Below are 10,429 nucleotides of genomic sequence, written 5' to 3'. Positions count from 1 at the left end.
TAATGTCCTCACAACACCAATGTCCTCACAACACCAATGTCCCCACTACACCAATGTCCTCACAACACCAATGTCCTCACTACACAAATGTCCTCACCACACTAATGTCCTCACCACACTAATGTCCTCACAACACTAATGTCCTTACAACACTAATGTCCTCACAACACCAATGACCTCACAACACCAATGTCTATACAACACTAATGTCCTCACCACACCAATGTCCTCACCACACCAATGTCCTTACCACACCTATGTCCTCACAACACCAATGTCCTCACAACACCAATGTCCTCACAACACTAACGTCCTCACTACAACAATGTCTATACAACACTAATGTCCTCACCACACCAATGTCCTCACCACACCAATGTCCTCACCACACCAATGTCCTCACCACACTAATGTCCTCACCACACCAATGTCATCACCACACAAATGTCCTCACAACACAAATGTCCTCACAACACAAATGTCCTCACAACACAAATGTCCTCACAACACCAATGTCCTCACAACACCAATGTCCTCACAACACCAACGTCCTCACCACACTAACGTCCTCACAACACCAATGTCCTCACTACTCCTATGTCCTCACAACACTAATTTCTATACAACACAAATGTCCTCACTACACCAATGTCCTCACTACACTAATGTCTTCTCTACACTAATGTCTATACAACACCAATGTCCTCACTACACCAATGTCCTCACTACACTATTGTCTATACAACACTGTCTATACAACACTAATGTCCTCACCACACCAATGTCCTCACCACACCAATGTCCGCACAACACTAACGTCCTCACTACACCAATGTCTATACAACACTAATGTCCTCACCACACCAATGTCCTCACCACACAAATGTCCTCACCACACAAATGTCCTCACAACACAAATGTCCTCACCACACAAATGTCCTCACAACACAAATGTCCTCACAACACTAATGTCCTCACAACACTAATGTCCTCACTACACTAATGTCCTCACTACACTAATGTCCTCACTACACTAATGTCCTCACAACACTAATGTCCTCACTACACTAATGTCCTCACTACACTAATGTCCTCACAACACTAATGTCCTCACAACACTAATGTCCTTTCTACACCAATGTCCTAACTACACCAAAGTCCTCACAACACACATTTCTATACAAAACAAATGTCCTCACCACACTAATGTCCTCACTACACTAATGTCCTCACTACACTAATGTCCTCACAACACCAATGTCCTCACAACACCAATGTCCCCACTACACCAATGTCCTCACAACACCAATGTCCTCACTACACCAATGTCCTCACTACACGAATTTCTATACAACACAAATGTACTCACAACACTAATGTCCTTACAACACTAATGTCCTCACAACACCAATGACCTCACAACACCAATGTCTATACAACACTAATGTCCTCACCACACCAATGTCCTCACCACACCAATGTCCTTACCACACCTATGTCCTCACAACACCAATGTCCTCACAACACCAATGTCCTCACAACACTAACGTCCTCACTACAACAATGTCTATACAACACTAATGTCCTCACCACACCAATGTCCTCACCACACCAATGTCCTCACCACACCAATGTCCTCACCACACTAATGTCCTCACCACACCAATGTCCTCACCACACAAATGTCCTCACAACACAAATGTCCTCACAACACAAATGTCCTCACAACACAAATGTCCTCACAACACCAATGTCCTCACAACACCAATGTCCTCACAACACCAACGTCCTCACCACACTAACGTCCTCACAACACCAATGTCCTCACTACTCCAATGTCCTCACAACACTAATTTCTATACAACACAAATGTCCTCACTACACCAATGTCCTCACTACACTAATGTCTTCTCTACACTAATGTCTATACAACACCAATGTCCTCACTACACCAATGTCCTCACTACACTATTGTCTATACAACACTGTCTATACAACACTAATGTCCTCACCACACCAATGTCCTCACCACACCAATGTCCGCACAACACTAACGTCCTCACTACACCAATGTCTATACAACACTAATGTCCTCACCACACCAATGTCCTCACCACACAAATGTCCTCACCACACAAATGTCCTCACAACACAAATGTCCTCACCACACAAATGTCCTCACAACACAAATGTCCTCACAACACTAATGTCCTCACTACACTAATGTCCTCACTACACTAATGTCCTCACTACACTAATGTCCTCACAACACTAATGTCCTCACTACACTAATGTCCTCACAACACTAATGTCCTCACAACACTAATGTCCTTTCTACACCAATGTCCTAACTACACCAAAGTCCTCACAACACACATTTCTATACAAAACAAATGTACTCACAACACTAATGTCTTCACCACACCAATGTCCTCACAACACCAATGTCCTCACTACTCCAATGTCCTCACAACACTAATGTCCTCACAACACTAATGTCCTCACAACACACATGTCCTCACAACACAAATGTCCTCACAACACAAATGTCCTCACAACACTAATGTCCTCTCAACACTAATGTCCTCACAACACTAATGTCCTCACTACACTAATGTCCTCACTACACTAATGTCCTCACTACACTAATGTCCTCACTACACTAATGTCCTCAACACTAATGTCCTCACTACACTAATGTCCTCACTACACTAATGTCCTCACTACAATAATGTCTATACAACACTAATTTCCTCACAACACCAATGTCCTCACCACACCAATGTCCTCACCACACCAATGTCCTCACCACACCAATGTCCTCACCACACCAATGTCCTCACAACACCAATGTCCTCACAACACTAACGTCCTCACTACACCAATGTCTATACAACACCAATGTCCTCACCACACTAACGTCCTCACAACACTAATGTCCTCACCACACCAATGTCCTCACTACTCCAATGTCCTCACTACACAAATGTCCTCACCACACTAATGTCCTCACCACACTAATGTCCTCACTACACTAATGTCCTCACTACACTAATGTCCTCACAACACCAATGTCCTCACAACACCAATGTCCCCACTACACCAATGTCCTCACAACACCAATGTCCTCACTACACAAATGTCCTCACCACACTAATGTCCTCACCACACTAATGTCCTCACAACACTAATGTCCTTACAACACTAATGTCCTCACAACACCAATGACCTCACAACACCAATGTCTATACAACACTAATGTCCTCACCACACCAATGTCCTCACCACACCAATGTCCTTACCACACCTATGTCCTCACAACACCAATGTCCTCACAACACCAATGTCCTCACAACACTAACGTCCTCACTACAACAATGTCTATACAACACTAATGTCCTCACCACACCAATGTCCTCACCACACCAATGTCCTCACCACACCAATGTCCTCACCACACTAATGTCCTCACCACACCAATGTCATCACCACACAAATGTCCTCACAACACAAATGTCCTCACAACACAAATGTCCTCACAACACAAATGTCCTCACAACACCAATGTCCTCACAACACCAATGTCCTCACAACACCAACGTCCTCACCACACTAACGTCCTCACAACACCAATGTCCTCACTACTCCTATGTCCTCACAACACTAATTTCTATACAACACAAATGTCCTCACTACACCAATGTCCTCACTACACTAATGTCTTCTCTACACTAATGTCTATACAACACCAATGTCCTCACTACACCAATGTCCTCACTACACTATTGTCTATACAACACTGTCTATACAACACTAATGTCCTCACCACACCAATGTCCTCACCACACCAATGTCCGCACAACACTAACGTCCTCACTACACCAATGTCTATACAACACTAATGTCCTCACCACACCAATGTCCTCACCACACAAATGTCCTCACCACACAAATGTCCTCACAACACAAATGTCCTCACCACACAAATGTCCTCACAACACAAATGTCCTCACAACACTAATGTCCTCACAACACTAATGTCCTCACTACACTAATGTCCTCACTACACTAATGTCCTCACTACACTAATGTCCTCACAACACTAATGTCCTCACTACACTAATGTCCTCACAACACTAATGTCCTCACAACACTAATGTCCTTTCTACACCAATGTCCTAACTACACCAAAGTCCTCACAACACACATTTCTATACAAAACAAATGTACTCACAACACTAATGTCTTCACCACACCAATGTCCTCACAACACCAATGTCCTCACTACTCCAATGTCCTCACAACACTAATGTCCTCACAACACTAATGTCCTCACAACACAAATGTCCTCACAACACAAATGTCCTCACAACACAAATGTCCTCACAACACTAATGTCCTCTCAACACTAATGTCCTCACAACACTAATGTCCTCACTACACTAATGTCCTCACTACACTAATGTCCTCACTACACTAATGTCCTCAACACTAATGTCCTCACTACACTAATGTCCTCACTACACTAATGTCCTCACTACAATAATGTCTATACAACACTAATTTCCTCACAACACCAATGTCCTCACCACACCAATGTCCTCACCACACCAATGTCCTCACCACACCAATGTCCTCACCACACCAATGTCCTCACAACACCAATGTCCTCACAACACTAACGTCCTCACTACACCAATGTCTATACAACACCAATGTCCTCACCACACTAACGTCCTCACAACACTAATGTCCTCACCACACCAATGTCCTCACTACTCCAATGTCCTCACTAAACAAATGTCCTCACCACACTAATGTCCTCACCACACTAATGTCCTCACTACACTAATGTCCTCACTACACTAATGTCCTCACAACACCAATGTCCTCACAACACCAATGTCCCCACTACACCAATGTCCTCACAACACCAAAGTCCTCACTACACCAATGTCCTCACTACACGAATTTCTATACAACACAAATGTACTCACAACACTAATGTCCTTACAACACTAATGTCCTCACAACACCAATGACCTCACAACACCAATGTCTATACAACACTAATGTCCTCACCACACCAATGTCCTCACCACACCAATGTCCTTACCACACCTATGTCCTCACAACACCAATGTCCTCACAACACCAATGTCCTCACAACACTAACGTCCTCACTACAACAATGTCTATACAACACTAATGTCCTCACCACACCAATGCCCTCACCACACCAATGTCCTCACCACACCAATGTCCTCACCACACTAATGTCCTCACCACACCAATGTCCTCACCACACAAATGTCCTCACAACACAAATGTCCTCACAACACAAATGTCCTCACAACACAAATGTCCTCACAACACCAATGTCCTCACAACACCAATGTCCTCACAACACCAACGTCCTCACCACACTAACGTCCTCACAACACCAATGTCCTCACTACTCCAATGTCCTCACAACACTAATTTCTATACAACACAAATGTCCTCACTACACCAATGTCCTCACTACACTAATGTCTTCTCTACACTAATGTCTATACAACACCAATGTCCTCACTACACCAATGTCCTCACTACACTATTGTCTATACAACACTGTCTATACAACACTAATGTCCTCACCACACCAATGTCCTCACCACACCAATGTCCGCACAACACTAACGTCCTCACTACACCAATGTCTATACAACACTAATGTCCTCACCACACCAATGTCCTCACCACACAAATGTCCTCACCACACGAATGTCCTCACAACACAAATGTCCTCACCACACAAATGTCCTCACAACACAAATGTCCTCACAACACAAGTGTCCTCACCACACAAATGTCCTCACCACACAAATGTCCTCACAACACAAATGTCCTCACAACACAAATGTCCTCACAACACAAATATCCTCACAACACAAATGTCCTCACCACACAAATGTCCTCACCACACAAATGTCCTCACCACACTAATGTCCTCACAACTCTAATGTCCTCACAACACTAATGTCCTCACAACACTAATGTCCTCACAACACTAATGTCCTCACAACACCAATGTCCTTACTACACCAATGTCCTTACTACACCAATGTCCTCAACACTAATGTCCTCAACACTAATGTCCTCAACACTAATGTCCTCACAACTCTAATGTCCTCACAACTCTAATGTCCTCACTACACTAATGTCCTCACAACACTAATGTCCTCACAACACCAATGTCCTCACTACACCAATGTCCTCACTACACCAATGTCCTCACAACACTTATTTCTATACAACACAAATGTACTCACAACACTAATGTCCTCACTACACCAATGTCCTCACTACACTAATGTCTTCACTACACTAATGTCTATAAAACACCAATGTCTATACAACACTAATGTCCTCAACACTAATGTCCTCAACACTAATGTCCTCACAACACCAATGTCCTCACTACACCAATGTCCTCACTACACCAATGTCCTCACAACACTTATTTCTATACAACACAAATGTCCTCACCACACCAATGTCCTCACCACACCAATGTCCTCACCACACCAACGTCCTCACCACACTAACGTCCTCACCACACTAATGTCCTCACCACACTAATGTCCTCACCACTCCAATGTCCTCACTACTCCAATGTCCTCACTACACAAATGTCCTCACTACACAAATGTCCTCACAACACTAATGTCCTCACAACACTAATGTCCTCACTACACTAATGTCCTCACTACACTAATGTCCTCACTACACTAATGTCCTCAACACTAATGTCCTCAACACTAATGTCCTCACTACACTAATGTCCTCACTACACTAATGTCTATACAACACTAATTTCCTCACCACACCAATGTCCTCACCACACCAATGTCCTCACCACACCAATGTCCTCACCACACCAATGTCCTCACCACAACAATGTCCTCACTACTCCAATGTCCTCACTACACAAATGTCCTCACCACACTAATGTCCTCACCACACTAATGTACTCACTACACTAATGTCCTCACTACACTAATGTCCTCACAACACCAATGTCCTCACTACACCAATGTCCTCACTACACCAATGTCCTCACAACACGAATTTCTATACAACACAAATGTACTCACAACACTAATTTCCTTACAACACTAATGTCCTCACAACACCAATGTCCTCACAACACCAATGTCTATACAACACTAATGTCCTCACCACACCAATGTCCTCACCACACCAATGTCCTTACCACACCAATGTCCTCACAAAACCAATGTCCTCACAACACTAACGTCCTCACTACACCAATGTCTATTCAACACTAATGTCCTCACCACACCAATGTCCTCACCACACCAATGTCCTCACAACACAAATGTCCTCACAACACCAATGTCCTCACAACACCAATGTCCTCACAACACCAACGTCCTCAGAACACCAACGTCCTCACCACCCTAAAGTCCTCACAACACCAATGTCCTCACTACTCCAATGTCCTCACAACACTAATTTCTATACAACACAAATGTCCTCACTACACCAATGTCCTCACTACACTAATGTCTTCTCTACACTAATGTCTATACAACACCAATGTCTATACAACACCAATGTCTATACAACACTAATGTCCTCACAACGCCAATGTCCTCACAACGCCAATGTCCTCACAACGCCAATGTCCTCACAACGCCAATGTCCTCACTACACCAATGTCCTCACTACACCAATGTCCTCACTACACCAATGTCCTCACTACACTATTGTCTATACAACACCAATGTCCTCACTACACTAATGTCCTCACCACAATAATGTCCTCACTATACTAATGTCTATACAACACTAATGTCCTCACTACACCAATGTCCTCACTACACCAATGTCTATACAACACCAATGTCCTCACCACACTGCACTAATGTCCTCACTACACTAATGTCTTCACAACACAAATGTCCTCACCACACCAATGTCCTCACCACACCAATGTCCTCACCACACCAATGTCCTCACCACACCAATGTCCTCACAACACAAATGTCCTCACAACACAAATGTCCTCACAACACAAATGTCCTCACCACACCAATGTCCTCACCACACCAATGTCCTCACCACACTAATGTCCTCACCACACTAATGTCCTCACCACACCAATGTCCTCACCACACCAATGTCCTCACCACACCAATGTCCTCACTACTCCAATGTTCTCACTAAACAAATGTCCTCACAACACAAATGTCCTCACAACACAAATGTCCTCACAACACAAATGTCCTCACCACACTAATATCCTCACTACAACCCTAATATCCTCACTACAACAATGTCCTCACTACAACAATGTCCTCACTACAACAATGTCCTCACTACACCAATGTCTATACAACACCAATGTCCTCACTACACTAATGTCCTCACTACACTAATGTCTTCACTACACCAATGTCTATACAACACTAATGTCCTACTACACTAATGTCCTCACAACACTAATGTCCCCACAACACTAATGTCCTCACAACACCAATGTCCTCACAACACTAATGTCGTCACAACACTAATGTCCTCACAACACCAATGTCCTCACTACACCAATGTCCTCACTTCACCAATGTCTATACAACACCAATGTCCTCACCACACCAATGTCCTCACCACACCAATGTCCTCACCACACCAATGTCCTCACCACACCAATGTCCTCACAACACCAATGTCCTCACAACACCAATGTCCTCACAACACCAATGTCCTCACTACACCAATGTCTATACAACACCAATGTCCTCACCACACCAATGTCCTCACCACACCAATGTCCTCACAACACCAATGTCCTCACCACACCAATGTCCTCACAACACCAATGTCCTCACAACACCAATGTCCTCACAACACCAATGTCCTCACAACACCAATGTCCTCACAACGCCAATGTCCTCACTACACCAATGTCCTCACTACACCAATGTCCTCACTACACCACTGTCCTCACTACACCACTGTCCTCACTACACTATTGTCCTCACAACACTAATGTCCTCACAACACTAATGTCCTCACAACACTAATGTCTATACAACACTGTCTATACTACACTAATGTCCTCACCACACTAATGTCCTCACCACACCAATATCCTCACCACACCAATGTCCTGACCACACCAATGTCCTCACCACACCAATGTCCTCACCACACCAATGTCCTCACTACACCAATGTCCTCACTGCACCAATGTCCTCACAGCACTAATGTCCTCACTACACCAATGTCTTCACTACACCAATGTCTATACAACACTAATGTCCTCACTACACTAATGTCCTCACTACACTAATGTCCTCACTACACTAATGTCCTCACTACACTAATGTCCTCACAACACTAATGTCCTTACAACACTAATGTCCTCACAACACCAATGTCCTCATCACTCCAATGTCCTCACCACACCAATGTCCTCACCACTCCAATGTCCTCACTACTCCAATGTCCTCACAACACAAATGTCCTCACCACACTAATGTCCTCACCACACTAATGTCCTCACTACACTAATATCCTCACTACACTAATGTCCTCACTACACTAATGTCCTCACTACACTAATGTCCTCACTACACTAATGTCCTCACTGCACTAATGTCTATACAACACCAATGTCTATACAACTATGTCCTCACAACACCAATGCCCTCACAACACCAATGTCCTCACAACGCCAATGTCCTCACAACACCAATGTCCTCACTACACCAATGTCCTCACTACACCAATGTCCTCACTACACCAATGTCCTCACTACACTATTGTCTATACAACACTATTGTCTATACAACACTAATGTTCTTACAACACTAATGTCCTTACAACACTGTCTATACAACACCAATGTCCTCACAACGCCAATGTCCTCACAACGCCAATGTCCTCACAACGCCAATGTCCTCACTACACCAATGTCCTCACTACACCAATGTCCTCACTACACCAATGTCCTCACTACACTATTGTCTATACAACACCAATGTCCTCACTACACTAATGTCCTCACCACAATAATGTCCTCACTATACTAATGTCTATACAACACTAATGTCCTCACTACACCAATGTCATCACTACACCAATGTCTATACAACACCAATGTCCTCACCACACTGCACTAATGTCCTCACTACACTAATGTCTTCACAACACAAATGTCCTCACCACACCAATGTCCTCACCACACCAATGTCCTCACCACACCAATGTCCTCACAACACAAATGTCCTCACAACACAAATGTCCTCACAACACAAATGTCCTCACAACACCAATGTCCTCACCACACCAATGTCCTCACCACACCAATGTCCTCACTACTCCAATGTTCTCACTAAACAAATGTCCTCACAACACA

Source organism: Salmo salar, chromosome 09, assembly GCF_965601325.2.
Source record: "Salmo salar chromosome 09, fSalSal1, whole genome shotgun sequence".
In the NCBI taxonomy this organism is placed as follows: domain Eukaryota; kingdom Metazoa; phylum Chordata; class Actinopteri; order Salmoniformes; family Salmonidae; genus Salmo; species Salmo salar.
This window is presented reverse-complemented; position numbering follows the sequence as displayed.